We start from the raw sequence: 16,919 nt of genomic DNA on the forward strand, positions 1-16,919 counted from the left end.
ACTGACATCCTAGAGGGACACTGGTGGCAAGGGTAGGGTTTTCCCTGGATGGATGCTGCTGCTTGGACTTTCACAAGAGGTACCGTAAAGGATGGGTTCCATTCATGGTACTGATCCAGTGGGATGGGTTTTTTGGCATGTCTCCCCTGGCACTGGTAGGATTGGACTATGCCCACTGTGGCTGTGCTTTGGGATCTGTTTGTGGCTTCCACCAAAGCTACACTCCTTCCCACTGGGCTGGATTTCTGCTTGTTTCACTGCAGGGTAGGAGACAGGGATGGAAAAACCTGTAGGAAAGGCAGGATTATGCCTCCCTAATTAGTAGGGGCCTGATTATAATTTCTTCCCAGAGCTCTGGTAATGATTAAATATGTGGGAATTATCTTTTATTATTTGTATTGCATGATTATTTAGAAGGCTGGGACCCTGTTTGCTGTGCAGACAGGGAATGACAGTCCTTGCCAGGAGGAACGCTGTCTCTGGCGTCCTGGTCTGGGTAGATTGGGGGTTGAGCTCTGTGTGCCCATGGCATTATCCAAATTGCTACAGCAACTCCCCAGCCCAGCACTTAAAAGAATTTAAAGCTTTGAATTGTATGTCCTTTTGCTTGCATGTGAGTCACATCTGTTTTAGTATGGGGGGAAAAAAAAAATTAAGTGCATTACTGTGACCTCTAAAATCATGATTTATATAGAGATTTAAAATTACATATATATATATATTTTTGGCACCAGGATTGTCAAAGCCCAGGCGCTGGCCACTGCTTTTAGATGCTCTGGCTTTATTGTTGGAGGGCTACAATAAAGCAATCTTGTTAGGTAAACATAATGATGTTATGAGCCACCATCTGCTGAAGAGCTGCTGCAGGGAGCAGCAGTGGGAGCTGCCTGCTGTACTGCTGCTCCCCTGCTACTTCCTGCTGGCTGGTGTCAGATATGTCCTAGGAGAAACACGAGTGGCAGGTATGGATGGAGAAAGGGCTTTTTCTTCTGGCTTCCTCCCTCTTAATCAGCTGGTATATGAGCTGAACCCTTCCAGCTGGTGAGGACCAGTTCCCACTGGAGCATAGTGAGGCTCTTGGGATGATGGTAGGGTCATTGGCAAGTTTCCCAAAAACTGGGCCACCACATTGCTGAGCTTTGGAGACCCGGATGTGTTGTAATGCTTTGGTCTGTGAGGACACCACAGGATGCCACCAGGTCCCTGGGTCCCACAGAATCATCCTTGCTCTCACCCAAGCACAGGGCACCACCATGCTGGTGGCAGCAGGGACCCCCACGTCCCCCTGGGTGCAAACTTGCAATCACTGGCACAAAGGACTGCACTTGGTTGGCAAAATATGTGAGGAACTTTGCTTGTTTAAAATGCCTTTGGGGTTTGGGTCTTAAATAAACATCCTGGTTGGGGTTTAGGTTGGAGGTTTTCATGCTGGGAAAGGCAGGCATGGGGGGAAGGGAGCTGCACCAGTGCCCCGAGCCTGCATGCACCTTCTGACAAGCTTAAAAATTGGCTTCATTAGAAGAGATCACTGAAAATAAATTGCTCTGCACCCTTTAGGGGAATCACTGGTCTGTAATTTCATCTTGTCTTTCTAGGGAAAAATGCCCAGAAACCCTTCAAGTGAAATTACAGCATTTTACCCTAAGCTAGAGTTTGGTATTTTTGCCCCCCAAAATGTATTTACCTCCATGCCCCAAGATGAAGTTCAGCCAGGATCTTGAATCATGGAACCATAGAATGGCTTGGGTTGGAAGGAACATTAAAGATCATCTTGTTCCAGATGGGATACCTCCCACTGTCCCAGGCTGCTCCAAGCCCCATCCAGCCTGGCCTTGGACACTTCCAGGGATCCAGGGGTAGTCACAGGTTCTCTGGGCAGCATGTCCCATCAGAGGTGTGGGGCTAGCTGGGGTTCACTGCACGTGCCAGTCCCTTGCTATCCCTACCCCACAGCTCCTTGGGAGATTCTAGGCTGGGAAAAGGAGCATGCTGGGCATTCAGGATCCTTATGAAACAGCATGGCCCAAGCAGAGTGCCCCAGTGCTGTTACTGCAGATTCACAGGCAGAAAGGAGTGGGTGGTGACCTTCAACAGGACATTAAACGTTTATTAAACCTGTCAGAATTAGTGTCAGGCTGTTCAGTTCTTTTGTTTTGTTTTGTTTGTTTGTTTAAAATGAGAGGGGAGAAAAAGACACTTAAGAGACACAAGCATGACTGGTGTCATGAGCTGATCAGCCTGATGCATCCCTTCCCATATGAGCTCTCAGAGTGAAGACCTGGCTCTGGGGCAGACCCAGCATCCACCTGTGCCCTTCTCATGGGTCCTTGCTGGATCCTGCTGCATCCATTGCTCCCACCTTCCTCTGTGCCACTCAAATACTTATTGATTAGGTGGGCTAAGTTTTCCCCCCACCTGTCTAAGGGTTATTCCTTTGGAGGGTGGAAGACTGAGATCAGCCCCACTTCTGACTGGTGCTGTCTTCCCACAGCCACCCACCGGCTTTCCCTATGCCACCTGTCTGAAGATTATGTGCTCTCTTGAAAAGTTCTTTGTTTCCCCACATTTTCTGTTGTAATTTATGTACAATACCACTGCTTGTTGAAAAACAAGGTCTTTATCTCTGTGGGAATTACACCTACAGAAATCTAGCCCTATTGCTGCCTGCACGAGGCTTCCATGATAAAAGACACCTCCAGCACCACCACTGTATTGCAGATGTTTCCTCTATTTTCACATCTGGAAAGGGTGATGCATGGCTCCCCTCTGCATCTCACCTCAGTGCTCTCTGACCATCAGCTGCTCAGCTTGGGGTTTGAAAATAAATTTTCTCCCCACCTTGATTTATTTCTCTCTCCCCAGCAGCATAACATCATTGAATATATTTTTCTCCTTTTTGTTATTTTTTTTCTTTTTTTTTCTGCAAGCAAGATGCATATTTCAACACTTGCTGACCTTTGTGTAGGCCATGCACCTAATGTGGTGATGCTGATGGACAGAGCAGAGAGTGTGTGTCCCACAGGGCCAGGGGTGCCTGTGGTCAAGGCTGGCAGCACACTCCTGGAAAGGGCTATTTTTAACTGCTGGGCTGGGTTGCCACCAATGCACTTGAGCACGTAGGCGTCCTTTATTATTTTAAACATGATCATTCAAAATAATGTGGAATTGTCAGTGCTGTGGGGAGCTGCTGCTGGGGATGCTGCAGGATGCAGTTTTGGCACGCTGTGGGGGTCTCATCCATGTCCAGACTGGGTGGACTTTGCTGTGGCATTGTCCCCATGGGGCGTGGAAGCTGGTGCCTGTTGGCAGCTCGAGCTGGCACTGTGGAGGTGCAAGACCAGAAGAGCAGAAGGGGAAGTGTCTCCTGTCAGGGCTGCAGGTGAGGAGAGCAGTGGGAGGGTGACTGTCTTCCTGGTGCTGGCTGATGGCTTGCTTGTCTACGTGTGCTGCCCCATGTCCCCATGGCTCCACGTTCCCCAAAACCAAAACTACAGCCACTGGTGCATACAGCATTGCTTGTCTGTGAGCCAGGACGCGTTGCTGGGATCTCTCTCTTCTTCCTCCTCCCCATAACATTGTTTGTGCCTGGATCTGGTTCAGGGAGTGCCAAGCTGAGTCTGTACCTCGAATGTGTGCTCCTGAAAGCCATTGTGATACCTATGGAAAACTTTCCAGCAAACACCGTTCCTCTCAACCCTATGTGCTGTGCACGTGCTTTTACTAACCCTTTTACTGACCCACTTTTTCCAGTGATGCTATGATAGGCATTTAAGCCCAGAACCTTCTTTCTCACTATTGATTTTGCTTTCTGCTTGAGTCTGTGCAGTGCTACTGGTATTTGGAGTAGCTTAAAGGATGCTGTAGAGAAACAAGCTGCCACTTTGGGGTGCTTTGTGTCCTCAGCAGCAAGGCAGTGGACATGGGGGCTGGGGGAGATCTTCATGGGGATGGAGCAGTATCCCTCCTTGGAGGTGCTGATATCTGGGGGGATGGTGATTTGGGGCTGTAAGAAGTTCTCCTTGAAGATGCTGGAGAGATGCAAGATCACACTCAACTCCTGGGCAAAACCTCTTCAGGGTGGCTGGGCTGTTTTTTCTTCCCAGTCCCAAATCACTGGCCCTGAGTAGACATTAAGGTGCTTCTTCCCATCTTGAGGGAAAAAAAGTGTTTTGCTTTGAATCAGTTTTTGGGGCTCTGTGTGTCAACAGGCTATCAGAGGATGAGGCAGAGTGGCTGAAATAAATCCTATTTAAATATTTACCTGCCCACTATGAAGTAGTTCTGTGTTTACCTCATGTGGAGTGAAGTGCTGTGTGGAGTGCTCACTGGCTCTCTGGGCACAGCATTTGCACCCTTGCTGCACCCGTTGCTAATTACTTCCCACCCATTTAAGAGGAACTGATTGAGAAATGAATGCATAATTCCAAAGGCCCAGATGTGGATGCTGTGATTGCTGTGGAGAGGGGATGGAGGAGGGCGAGTGTGCTGCTCCCTGTGCTTTTGGCTGAAGCAAGAGGTAATTAGGGGGTTTTGGTGTTGGGGTGATTTGATGATTGAAACTTCTCATTTTTTATTGGTTCCTACAAGTTTTGTAGCACATGAGGCTGCATGGGTCTTGACAGGGTTCGGGTCTGTGCTCAGCAGTGTCCTGAACTGGGGTGATGGAGAGGCTGAGTTGGTCTCTGGTGGTACATCCCCTCATTGCCCACCCCATGGATGATCACACTGGAGAGTTCCTATTTTTCAACTCAACAAGCCCATGTACAAAAACTACGCTGTAAACCCCAAAAATAAGCCATGTGCTCTCTTGCCTTCCCTGTCACGAGGTGCTCTTCCTTTACTCAGCCCCCAAAATCTCATTTTTTGAGGGCCCAGACCCACCTTCCCATGTATAACATCTCCTGGAAGCATCACCAGCCAAGAGCTAAGTCAGCATCAAGCCACCTCTCACACACACTCTCATGGTTTCAGGATGCAGATATATTTATTTTCTGTTATTTATGAGGTACCTGAGCCAAGCTCTTGGTTTGCCTGGAGGCAAGGAACCAGGGTGCCTTATGGCTGCTTTGGCACCCCAGTCCTGCCCTGGGCACCCCAGGAGGTGGTGGGTACTGGACCTTGGGTGTTTATTTCCCTGCCCTTGTATCTAAAGTAAGCTCTGAATTTGGGACGCTGCTTCTCTCGGTGCTTTGTCGGGTGCCAGAGCTGCCGATTAAGGGAAACGTGCCACAAGGCAGGTTTGCTTTGCAGGATTAAAAGCAAATAAATATTTATGCATTATGCAAAGCAGCTCTGATAAGATATGTGTGTCATTGGGAATTTGAAGCAGTTTCAACTTAGCCCTGAGATGAAGGGGTGTGCGTGTCGATGTGGTATGGGGGCTTAAAGGGATGTTTCTTCTCCTGCTGCAGAGAAATAGAGGGAAGAAACAAGGGGTTTCTTGCTTCTTGGGCTGCTCTGGTCTTGAGTTTTACCATCTCCTGCATCCTTGTGTGTTTAGCTGCAAAAATGGAGAAGAGCCAGGGAGAGAGAGCAGTGCAGGCAGCATTTTGGATGCAAATATAATGCTGGCCCCGCTCCTGATATTCACTGTGTTTACATGTAAATGCAAACAACTGTTGACTTAGTTTCAATAGATAATGTATTTCATAACACAATGGAAATGAGAATTAAGCTGGAATTTAGCAGGAGGGAACATGTGTTTTTGCAAGACCTTGGGCTCTGCTGGCCCCATGGTATTGGGGGACACCTCTGCCAGTGATTTTCCTGGCTAATCCTTTCTGAAACAGTGTGAGCAGGACAAGGGCAGGGCTGGGTGGCTGCAGGTTCAGGGAGCTGAGCTGGCCCACTGGCAAACAGGGGTTATAGGGACCAGGGCAGATCTGGGCCAGCTTCTTCCTGGGAAAGAAGGGCCTCGTGCTCTGGGGTGGGTCAAGGTGTCAGGGAAGGGAAGTGCTGTCCCAAGCTGCCATGTTCGAGCTGGAGTGATGACAAGTCCTGGGAAGGAGGAGGTATCAACAGCTAGGTCACCTTGTCCCGATGTGACTCCAAGCAGAAACACGTGGGAAAGGACCTGGCTTGTTTTGGGGCCAGATCCTGCCCAGCCTGGAGCCATCCCAGCAGGGCTCCCTGGGGCCAGCCCAGGCAGCCTTTGAATTAGGGCTGTGATCAGAGCCACTCCCACTGCATCTGCCCTAGGCTGGCACACTCCCTACCCCACTGCAGTCCAAATCCCTCTGAGAGCACCAGGTGAGACCTTGGCACCACAGCAAACCCCTCCGGATGCTGTGCTGTCCTGCCCAGGTGAAGGTACTGATGTCTGTGCAGTTCCTCAGAGCCCCCAGAGGCAGAGCTGTTGCTGGGGGGGTTGCAACCAGCAGCTGTCCCTGGATGTGGGTCTGTCCCATCCGTCTGTCCCTGTCCCTGGCTAGCTGCCATCAGCACAGCAAGGCTTATGGCTCTCAGGGCTCAGTGTTAGACAAAGCCAAGCCTTTGTGAATGTGGGGGTAGTGTTGGGGCGTACACCAAAGATGTATTAGACACTGGAGAATTTCCTCACAGGAGCTCTGGGGTTGGTCACACTGCTGGGGACACTTTGGCTGGAGGTGGCGTGGCCCCACCAGCCAGTGGGGACCTGGAGCTGCAGAACAGGACCTAGTGTTGCTGCCCCAGCTGGGATGCTGGGCAGCCCCACTGCCATCCCCAGTGGTTTCCTGTGGAAGGTGATGTCCCTGCCTGGGGCTGGTGGGAGCCGTGGCACCCACAGCTGTTTGGGCCTGGCAGCAGCAGCAGTGCTGAGCCTTGGCAGGACTGGCAGGGTTTGCATGGGAAACAGCAGGTTTTGGGACTGCTGTCATGGCCAGAGGCTGCCTGGGCAGGAAATGGGGATCCTGGCTGGCTGCTCCTCCCAGGCAGCACTGTCAATACCTGCCTCACCCGACAGGTCACACCAGGGCGGGTGCATGCTTGGCTTCACCCAAGACTCCTCCATTGCCAGTGTGAGTCACCTGCCCTGTGCAGGGTGCCCAGCTCTGGGCAGGCATTGAGGCTCTGGGTGTCAAGGAGCTGCTGGCACTAGCTCTCTACACACATGCTCCCAGCTGTGGGGTTGGGATGATCCAGGACCTGCTCTCACCTTTGTGACTCATCCCGTAAAATAAAATAAGGGAGAAGAGAGTGGGGAGTGGGAAACAGGGCATGGGATGCTCCCATCTCTGAGCCTTCTTTCATCCCTTTAAAAAGCAATTTTTTTTTAAATGAATTTATTTATGTAGTCAGTCTGGATTAGCAAACAGCCCATCCTGTAACACAGAATACTAGGTACTGAGACACCAGTAACCAGAGAGAAATACTAGAGATAAAATTAAACATAATGAGATTATGTGGTTTCTCTCTGTCAGGGACCACCTTATGCAGAGCAAACTAATTGCCTGTGCAGAGCAGAAAGTGGGTGATGAGCAGTGTCTGGGAGCTGGGGAGGGGCGGGTGCCATCAACAGCAGCTTTGCAAAAGAAAAAAACTCATTGGGGTTGAGTGCTGAGGAGCAAGATGAGGAGTCCAACAGCATTTGGGGGACTGGGATGGAGCATCCTCTGCTCAGCCCTTTTGGATTTATTATCCCCAGCAATGAATTGCTGCTAGGCTTTTGTATATTTGCAGTTTTAGTAGCCTTTTGCTAGATAATAGTAAATAATTATTATTAGTAATAATAATCTGGAGCAGTGTCTGGTTAGATGGACAAGGTGGACACGCCAGTAGAGGCAAGAGCCAGGATAGGATATTGAGCACTGTTCAGAGAAAGCAAACTCCCTACCAGGGTGTGGGGCCAGGTCTGCAACACCAGGGGCATCATATATATTTGGGATTTTTCCTTAATTTAATGGGGAGAAAAAATATTTTTTAAAACCAAAACAGCATTTGTCTGTGTAATATAAAATTCAAGTTAGGCTCCTAGTGATTTCATGGAAAACAACAGGCTTTTTATATTGGCTCTTGGGGTAGGAGGAGAGCAGGCTAGAATAAAGATTTACAGTCTTTGGGAGATTAAAGGCCCTTGGTACATTGTTCAAATACCACGAGATTAGTTTCCAAGGAGACGGATACCAGTTGCCATAGGCACCGGGGGCCAGGAATTAGGATTGCGATTTTTTATCCTGATCACGCAACCAGTAGCTGAATGCTGTTAAAACTGGGCTTTAAATAACCCCAGTGTTAGTGTATGCTCTGCTGAACCAGAGGCAGGGAGCAGAGCCCCTGCTCCAGCACCCACTCAGGCATGCAAGGTGGGACCCGAGTGCTGATGGAGGGGTGCAAGGGGGTACAGGGCTGGGAACCCACCTTGGTGCAATCCCAAGACCTGCCTTGCAGGTTATCCTATGGCTTCTGAGTTCATTTCACCCCGTATTTTTCACTGAGCAAGGGATTGCCAGCAGCTGCCTGCAATAACCAGCAGTCATGATGGTGCAGGAGCTAGGGATCATCGTAGATTCATGGGATCATGTGGTTTGAAAGGGACCTTGGAGGTCATCTAGTTCCACCCCCACCCCAACATGGGCAGTGTCCCCTGCCTGTTTCCTTCCAAGGGGGTAGTACAGGGCAGAGCAAGCTTTCATGACCAAACACCTCCTTCCCTGTTCTATTTTACACACAAATCCCAAGGCACCTGCTGGAAAGCCTCCTCACATACACACTGGCACGACAACGTTCACCAGCATCGCTGCCTCAGCTCCGCTTTCCTGGATAATCTGGCACCTGCTGTGGTTTAGTCCCACTCATAAATGAAGCAAAGAACAAACTAGGGGCTCCCACAGGGAAAAGTGTCTACCACAGGAATTTCACTTTCCATCTCCAACCAGGGCACTGCATTCTGCTGCCACCTTGATTTCCTTAAGCCTAGCCCAGGTGCATACCTTAACATAATACAGTAAAACTATAGTAGGCTTCTGTCTAGTGCAAAGGGAGATAGAAGAGGATCAAGTGCCCTTCAGAAGCTGTATCTCATCTCCCCCAGGATAAACACTTGCATGGCATGGCAGCTGCTGGGGGATCACTCTGCCTGTGGAGCTCCAGCAGCACTGCTTTCAGCTCCAGACAAGTTTCCACGCTGCAATCTCACAGCAGGCAGGCACAGAAGTTCTTGCTTCCAGCAATTGCTTCTTCATTTATTAAAGAAATTTCAAATAAAAACAAGGGGGAGAAAAGCGTTAATTTGAGCATTCCCATCATAACAGGGGGGGATGCTGAAAGCACCATGCATGGAAAGCTCGATCCTGCCCCGGCAGCCCCACCTGAATGATTGGGGTCATTGAGGCCAAGATGAACTTCATGGTGGCTGGTGGGTGAGCAGAACCACCCAGCCACAGGGACTTGGGTGCCTGTACAGCTCCCAGAGCTGAGCCACCCCCCCCAGGGGGATGCCCAGCCCCAAAACTCTGCCTGCATCAAGGAGCTCAGCACCCCTTCCTGTACAAAAGCACGCTGCTTGGCAGTTCCTAGAAGGAGAGATGCAGGCCTGGCACCTCAAACACCAGGGCTCAGGTTGCACTTCCCAGAAGCAAGTGGCATGGAGAAGCCAAAATTAGCAGGCTGATAATTCTACCCCTTGGTACATCCCACTGGTCTAATGAAAGGTGTCCCTGCCCATGTTGGGGTGGGGGTGGAACTAGATGACCTCCAAGGTCCCTTTCAAACCACATGATCCCATGAATCTACGATGATCCCTAGCTCCTGCACCATCATGACTGCTGGTTATTGCAGGCAGCTGCTGGCAATCCCTTGCTCAGTGAAAAATACGGGGTGAAATGAACTCAGAAGCCATAGGATAACCTGCAAGGCAGGTCTTGGGATTGCACCAAGGTGGGTTCCCAGCCCTGTACCCCCTTGCACCCCTCCATCAGCACTTGGGTCCCACCTTGCATGCCTGAGTGGGTGTTGGAGCAGGGGACTCTGTTCCCTGCCTCTGGTTCAGCAGAGTTCACAAAGCAGTGCCTGCATCCTCACTGTGCTGATAGCACTGTTGCCCAGACTGTACCAAAGGGTGTTTGCCCCCCAGGTCTGCTGCTCTCAGTCTTTGGAGAAAGGTGTCACCTTGAAAAGCTGCTATCAGGTTGATACCTTTCAGTCCTGGAAAAACTGCAGCCCATGGCTTGGACAGGAGCATTCTTTGCTGGTTAAGAAGTGGCTGGATGGCTGAGCCCAGGTGGGGAGTGGTGCTGCATCCAGCTGGGGGTCAGTCACCAGTGGTGTCCCCCAGGGCTCTGTGCTGGGGCCAGTCCTGTTCAATATCTTCACTGGTGATCTTGATGAGGGGATTGAGTCCATCACCAGTAAATTTGCAGATGAAACCAAGCTAGGAGTGTGTGTCCATCTGTTGGAAGGTAGGAGGGCTTTGCAAAGGGATCTGCACAGGCTGGATAGATGGGGTGAGTCCAACAACATGAAGTTTAACAAGTCCACGTGCCAAGTCCTGCACTTTGGCCACAACAACCCCTGCAGTGCTGCAGGCTGGGGACAGAGTGCCAGGCAGAAAGGGACCTGGGGGTACTGAAGAGCTGACTGAACACGAGGCAGCAGTGTGCCCTGTGGCCAGGAAGGCCAGAATGGTGTGGCCAGCAGGAGCAGGGAGGTCATTCTTCCCCTGTAGCTGGCACTGGTGAGGCCACACCTTGAGTGCTGTGCCCAGTCCTGGCCCCTCAGTTTAGGAAGGACGTTGAGACGCTCGAACGCGCCCAGGGGAGGCAACGAGGCTGGTGAGGGGCTTGGAACACAACCCTGTGAGGAACAACTGAGGGAGCTGGGCTTGTTCAGCCTGGAAAAAGGAAGGGTCAGGGAGACCTTATCCCTCTCTACAGCTCCCTGAAAGGTGGATGTGATCAGGTGGGGGTCGGTCTCTTCTTCCAGGCAACCCCTGACAGAATGAGATGACACAGCCTTAACCTGCACCAGGGGAAATTTAGATTAGACATCTGGAAAAAATTCTTCACTGAAAGAGTGACCGGGTGCTGGAATCCTCTGCCCAGGGAGGTGGTGGAGTCACCATCCCTGGACGAGTTTAAAAAAGACTGGACATGGCACTCGGTGCCATGGTTTAGTTGATGAGGAGGCCTTAGGTCGTGGGTTGGACTTGGTGATCTCAAAGGTCTTTTCCAAACCTAGTTCATCCTGTGATTCTGCGGAAAGTAGCAAAATGAAAGGGAATTTTTGGATGTGTGGAGAGATGTGACAGCAGTTATGGGGCAGCAGGACCAGGCTTGGGACTGGGCGTGCATGTTTAGGGGATCAGATGTGTCCTCAGCAGATGCTTCTCACACCAGGGGTGTGTGGCAGCATGGCACCTGGGGTCCCCAGAACTCCTTGCTTGTCCCACGAGGACTGTGCTGTAGGGGCTCACACACACAGGGCATGGATTAGGGCTTTTCAGGGTGTTTAGACAGTTGAGGGTATTTCTGGGCATTTTGTGAGTGCCCTGGACCACAGTACATCCGCTGTACAGCTGACGTTGGTTCTGATGGAGCATCTCACCAACCACGTGTTAGGGACACAGTAAACCACCCTGGCATGGGCATGGTCTGCCTGGCTTGAGATGGAGATGATGTGGCCTCAGAGGCTGAAGGCTCTGAATTAGGTATAAGAGATTAGGGCTTAGCAGGGCAGGACAGGTGGGTTAAAGCAAATTGCCCATGTGGAGCAGGTATGTCCACTGCTGCAGCAGAAAACCCAAGGACAGCTGTTTGGCAAGCATGGAACTGTGTCATAGTGCTCCTGTGTTCAAGATGGCTTTGGTCACATCTGCTCAACTGATACTGGTTTTTGCTTAAGCAAGTAGAAGAAAACCACAAATGGAAATTCAAGTCTGGTCCCTACCCTTGCTTTTGCCTTTGCTGTGGCTGATGTGGTTTCCAGGTTTTTTTTGCTCAAATGGCTCCAGCTCACCAGGCACCTCACTGATCGTAACTACCTGCAAAAAAGGAACCTCCAAAATCCCTGGGGTGGAGTGGGACAGGGAAATACCCTCTGAGTCACATTGGTGAGATAACCCTTAGCGTGGGTCCTGCCCCAAAGTGATGTCCTCTGATGGGACACAGGGATGGGCCCCTCACTTGGAGCAGGGACACTGTCCTGGTACTAGCAAAGGGCATTATTTCTCCCTCTGGCTCCAATCAGAATGACTCCTGATCGCTTTTAAACATGTTTAATGGTAGCCAGGGCTAATTGCTTAGGTATCTTCCAGAGCCAGTGTAAGCTTCAAAAATTCCTTTAAATGTTCCCTCATGGAGTAACAGGCAATTACAAATAAAATTATGGTCATCCCATCATTATGTTCATGGGCTGGTAGTGTCCTCCCAGCAGGTGGGCTTGAGGGCACTGATCCTGCTCCCTTGGTCCTGAGAGGATACAGATGGATGAATGTGGTGCCCAACATCCTGTGGTCTGTCAAACATCTCATGTGGCCAAGAAACCTAAATACCTTTAAAAGGATCCCACCCCCAGCTGTGCTTTCCCTGCTCTAATACATCCCCAGGCTGCCCCTCCACTACCCAGGAGGGTAAAGGGCCTGTAATCCATCTGAAGACCAACCTCTAAAACATATATATAGGTACATGTGTGTATATATGTGTGTGTGTGTGTGTGTGTGTGTGTGTGTACAAAAATCTGTATTTCATTGAGATTTGTACACATATTATATTGTATCTAATTTTTTTATTTTTATTTTCTGGAACTGGGTTTGGTTCATTCGAGCCTCCCACCATCTCATCAGACCCACTGAGGCAGCAGTTTTCCATTTTCCTGGAAAAACGCATACACAGATAATCTCCTGCCACTATTATGTGGAACTATGGACAGGACCAGTGCAATAGTCAATTTTTTTATTTCCTTTTTTTTTTTTTTACCCCCCGTGTGCTGAATAGCCAAAGCTCTTCTTGATTTTGATTGCTGTTTAGCTCCCTGAACAGAGAACTTGTCCACACCATCAGGGGCTTTGTGAGCATTCCAGGAGGGCAGGCATGGGGGGATTTTCCTGGGGATGTTAGGATCTCTATAGAACAAGAAGGCAGCAGTGGCAGGGTCTCTTTAGGGCTCTCTGTGACATTCCCTAGCTTCTGGCTTCTCCCTTGCTGAGTGCTGGGTCTGAGCCAGTGCTCTTCCACATGTTGCCTTTGGGTGCAGTTGGTAGCTGAAGGGCTGAGCTGGAATATGTGAAATGGCTGTGACATCCACCAATGGGTTTAGGTTGGGCTGCCACACTGAGGGTGCTTTTCCCTGAGATGGTTTTGAGGTCTGATGTCCTTCCCAGGTCCTCATGGTGGGAATGGACAGAGTTATATATTTGTAAGATGCAGCAGATCAACAGGAAAAAACAAATTAGTTTAAACCCAATATGTTCTAGGCCAGTTTGGACAGGGCTTTGAGCACCTGGTCTTGCAGAAAGTGTCTCTGCCCATGGCAGGGGACTGAAATGTGATGGACTTTTAGGGTCACTTACAAACCAAACTATTCCATGAGTCTGTGACTCAGTATTGGTAGCAAAATCCCCAGTATTGGTAGAAATCATTGTAACAAGCAGCAATTGTGGGATATGCTCCATCCCTTGTGGGCATTTAGTCATTCCCATCTCACAGCATCTGATCCACTCTGCACTGGGTTTGGCCCTGGGTAATACCCAAAAAAAGGGTCATTGCCTTGCCTTTTTTGTGCTGGCAAGTGTGGCCCAGAGGAGTGAAAGTATGGGGAGAGCCAGTAATTCAGTCCAGATTTGCAAGTCCTGGGCAAATGTTCAGGTTCCCTTGAGGAATGAGATTTTGGGGATTTATGCTATATGAGGCATTCACTCGCAGCAAGGTGAGGGGCAAGGGGAGGATGGAGGTGGAGGGTTTGTTTCAAGGACCATGGCAGTGTGGAAACAACAGCTCAGCTTAATAAATAAGGTGCTGTTGCTTCTGACTGTGACGTGGGGCTGAAAATAATTGTAAGACTTCAGAAGATAAGGAAGATGGGAGAAGAAAACTCTCCCATTCTTAACACCAGGAGTACCTGCAAGTTCAGTCTTTGCATGAGCCAGGGGCATACTGTGCAAAGTGCTGGATCACATAAATCCCCTCTACTCCTAATGGCACCTGTTCATAATGTGAGGGGTATAATTACAGCTTTCTGGCAGGAAATTTCCTTTGGAGGGTTGTCACTGGCTTACTGGTGTTTTGGTTTTTTTTGAACTGTTTTTTTAGTTCCATTGGATTTAGGGATGGTAATGTGGGATGCATGGCTGGAGGATGTTTATCTTGGTGAGATGCTGCCCCATGGAAATGTTGGAGGGACTGGTGAGGGGATGTGCCTCCTGTGGGTGCAGGGCTGGGGGGGCCCTGGCCCATTCCCCAGGAGTTCATGAGCTTCCCAATGTGGCAGGTTTTTCCTTTGCTGCAGCATAGGTGATTCATGAGTGAAACTGCCCCGGGGCCAAGTTTCTAATCTTTCCCAGGATTATCAAGGGAGATGTTGTAAGAGCCAAGCAGGAGATGACATCCTGTGCCAGCTGTGACACAGCACCCTGTTCTCCTGAGAGTATTTCTTGTGGGCAAGAAATAATTTAAAAAATAATAAAATTTGATAACTTAAAAAAAATCCTAAAAAGTGTGAAAACAATCTGCAGATGTTTTCTTCGGCCCTGTGGCAGTCGTGTGATGGTCCCTGAGCCAACCTTTGTTCCTGGGGTTGAGACTCAGTTTGCAGAGGTGTGATGGGGCTGTGAGCAGGACCCCTGTGGGAGGTGACATCAACCCTTTGGTGGTGTCCCAGGGAGGGATTTCAGTGGGACAGTTACGTGGAGCCCCAGGAAGTGAGGCAGGCTGCTCTGCACCCATCCTACCCACCTTGATCCCTGTTGCCAGCCCCAACTGCTGTAAGAATGGTTTACCCTAGTTTTCTTAAAGAGTACTTCCCCTTTAATTAGACAAACAACTTCAAGCCCTGAGTCTTAATTTGATTTAAATAAGCCTAGCACTTGCTAGTGAAGTTTTCTTTCCTCCTTTTTATTCCACCCTTTCCTAAGTCCACTGTCATGCTCTTTGTGACCACAAATGATTAAAAGCTTTATTGGAATATTGTCCCCCCCATCTCTTAAAATCCTGTTGTGTTACTTGGGTCATCTTTTTGTTATGTTTTGGGTTTTTTTTTCTTGTTGAGTGATTATTGCTTTTACTTATTAAACAACCAGCCAGGGGAAAGGGATTATTTTTGTTCCCATCTCCTGCAGGATAGGAAGGGGATGCAGGGATCCTGCCCCACTTCCCGTTGATGTTATCCCTGTCTTTCGTATTGGTTCCCTCTCTGCAGCCAGATCCAGCTTGTGGCTTTGCTTTTTTCAGCCAAGAGAGGAGCATCTCTTCCCTGGAAGTGCTGATTCCTGTGGGAGGCCATGGCTGAGCAGGTTGGTGCAGCTAGAGCTCTCTGAGTGGATGCTACCAGCCCCACCAAGGCAGGGACTGCTTCTCCAAAATGCTGCTAGAAGACAACAGAATGCCTATGTCATAGCAGCAATATTTAATAATAAATAGGGCACTCAGAAACATGCACAGGCATCAAAGTAAAGCTGTTTTCTAAGCAAGTGCTTGGGGGATTAAGAAGAGAGTGGTGCTCCCTGGAGCAAGGCAATGTCTGGTGCCCAGCATTGGCATCACCAGCACCTCGCTGCTTCCTGCAGCAAGGCACCTCTTACTAACACAGCATCCATGAAAATGTAGAATCTCAAGTTGCCTGCTCCTACAGAGCTGTGCTCAGGAATCTGCTTGGGAGCTTGCAGATGAAATGGGCTCTTGTCTGTCTGTCCATCCATGCATGCACAAACTGCAGGGCTGGAGCAAGGCAGATTGCTTCCTGGTGTTGCTGCAGCTTCTTGTGGTGGTAAAGCTGGAGGTGCCTGGCAGAGACCTGTCCCCAGCATGGGGACACCTAGGGTCTGTGCCCAGCTGCAGGATCATATGTTCAGTTTCCTGCTTTATTTTCCAAGATGATGCCTAGTTAGGCCAGGTTCTTTCCCCATAGAAAAGAGGAGATGTCCATCAGATTTGTTAGAAAGTGTCAGATGAGTGGAAGAGGAGTTTCCTGGGAGACTGTTAGTGTGGCTGAGGTTCCAGCTCTGCTGTCTGCAGGTGCCAGTGGAGCCCCAGTACTGCTTGGTTGATTTCAAGAGCTGGCAACATGGGGAAAAACCTGGGGGGCTCACCCAGAGCAATTCCTGAAGTTCATTAATTATTGTTTAATGGGATTTGTCTCCTCTTCATTAGCTTGTTGCAGACCCTTATAAAAGATTTCCCAGAGAAGCTGTGGCTGTCCCATCCAGGAAGTGTTCAAGGCCAGGTTGGATGGGGCTTGGAGCAACCTGGGATAGTGGAAGGTGTCCCTGCCCATAGCAGGGGTTACAATGACATGACCTTTTAGGTCCCTTCCAACCCAAAATGTTCTGTGATTCTTTCATAACGTGTGTGTGCTCAGACACCTGCAGAGATGCCATTGTGGGAGAGCTTGTTATTTTGGGCCAAACCCCACCATTTCCCCAGTTTCATAGGGCAGCACAGCTCTGCTTTGCATTCAAATTCCTTCTGCTTAGACACAGGTGCAAACTAGGGTAGGAAGGTGAATTTGGGGATTTGCTGTTGCCTTTCACCCATGTTTTCAGTGCAGCTGGGCAGCTATGGTTATTGACTGAGTGGCAAATTGAGTTATATGCAGGCAGCTTCATTCATATTCCCCACCTTCTGCCCATCCAGCCTTGTTAGATATTCTCTAGCCTCTTTCATCTGTTTGTGAGCACATGATTTGTGATCTAGTTTAAGTGGCTTATGAGCTAACTTGCCACCCTTTAGTCACAGGATTAAAGCTGGGTGGTGCAACACTGCCCTCCAGATGGAGGGACCATAGCTGGGAGG

Source organism: Cinclus cinclus, chromosome 22 (assembly GCF_963662255.1).
Source record: "Cinclus cinclus chromosome 22, bCinCin1.1, whole genome shotgun sequence".
NCBI lineage: Eukaryota > Metazoa > Chordata > Aves > Passeriformes > Cinclidae > Cinclus > Cinclus cinclus.